The sequence below is a fragment of the Triticum dicoccoides genome, chromosome 5B (genome assembly GCF_002162155.2).
Source record: "Triticum dicoccoides isolate Atlit2015 ecotype Zavitan chromosome 5B, WEW_v2.0, whole genome shotgun sequence".
In the NCBI taxonomy this organism is placed as follows: domain Eukaryota; kingdom Viridiplantae; phylum Streptophyta; class Magnoliopsida; order Poales; family Poaceae; genus Triticum; species Triticum dicoccoides.
Window position 1 is genome coordinate 29,149,267 of NC_041389.1, and position 1,864 is coordinate 29,151,130.

A 1,864-nucleotide genomic window follows, 5' to 3' on the forward strand; every position below is an offset into this window, starting at 1 on the left:
CCACATGGATTTTTTAACAGAGGCAAAAGTTTTGGATTTTTCATTAATTAAGAATATTTTGCCTGGTTAATTGGCGAAAAACCGAGCAAAAAGCAACACATCCAGGGCCAAGCCCACACAACAGCTGAAACAATCTGCAAAGATCATCGGAGAAGGGAACACTTTCTAGGGACGAACATTTTGTCGTTTTGTTCCTCATAGCGGCACTTACCAACTAGTTGGCACTCTTCATCTTCTTCCCATTGACAAGAAGATATAACCCTTAGGTGGTCGAAGATGCGACAAGAGGCCTTTCATCATCTCGGTGAAGTCGTGTAGAGTGTCCTCGCCCTCATTCGCAAAAGTACAACCCTTTGCAACAACCTGAACTTCGTCGGAGGTTCCAAAAATAAGGATGAAGTTGGGAGGCCACCTTGTCCAAGGAGGCCATTGGACCGACCGAATGCAAGTTCCTCAGCAGACTTCATGGGAGCAACTAACCCTGAAGGCAACAACTAAGCATTGGCGCCATCCTCCTGAGTACCTTTGGTCCCCATCTTTTGCTAGTTGTGGCGCCTGCGCCGCAAGCGGTGACCTCTGCATATCATTGGACACCTCTACCCACTCCAATAAGCTAATTGCATGAGCCAACCACATGCAATCCACATGGATCTTGCCATATCAGTTATGCACAACTCTAGTGCCTCTTCTCTCTTTCTCCTTGCTGATCATACCTACCTCTACCAGGTACCGAATAATAAAATTAAAGCATGTGTGTGGAGAACGGCGATTGAAATTCTTCTTCCTGAATGGCCCGAAGTCATGCCCACCACACAGCCTAGAGCGTGACCAACACCCAAAGGAGCTCATCCTAAAAGAGCGTCGTGCACAAACCAACGGGCCACCACTTTTTCCATCGGTGTATTCATAGTGATCTTACTGAACATCTTGGTGTCCATTAGATACCACACGTTTTTCATTACACTAACAAAGGGTGACTTCAGCTATCCACCTTGGCATTATACAACGAGCATGCCGCAGATGGCACCATGTACCTGTGGTATCTAACCTCCCTGGTCGGCGGAGAGGCCCGGGGCGGAGCGCCATGCAAATTTATACAAGCAATTTCCCTTGAACTTTGACAACCCGTAGATTCATCTAGAAATCCCTCTCACTCTAAGAATTAGATGACTATGGGCAAGCCAATCTTCATGACTCATTTTCATCTAAATGATCATGTGGTAGACCGTACACAGACTGGGTGGAGAAGATTCAATTCTTCGCATAATACCATGCCAAAAATTCAGCCTACACCACATGGTTGTGGCAGTGCACTTGGCCATTCCCTTTCTTTTTTTTATTTAGAGCTTGTTGAGCTGTGCCCTCAGCAGAACCTTGCCGTACTGTGTTTGTGTGCCCTTGTGTGTGTGGTGTGATCCTTTGTGTTGGAACTTTGTGGCTCTGGTGGTTTGTTTTATATATAAAGCCGGGCGAAAGCCTTTTTTGGTATATTGCGAATAATTTCAACATCGGTTAATAATGCTCGTTCAATACTGAGACATCTGAACTTCTTAATTCCTCTTGAATATAATTGCAACCATCATTGAGGGATCCACCTGTCCAACAAAAATCTAGTTTGGGTGCCATCACCAAATCTTCCAGACTAAACCTCGACACATTATGTCACAACCTTCACAAATGCCTTTCCAAATTTGAGACGACATGTGCGCCCAACTTATATGCGTCAAGAAAGTACATGAAAAAAAATGATTAAGGTTGTTACATACTATGCCATGCATGACGCCAATGAAGCCAGGTTGAACATCTCGATGTTTCTGAAGCCCATACCATCCATATATTTTTTCCACGGTCCTAGTCTCCCATG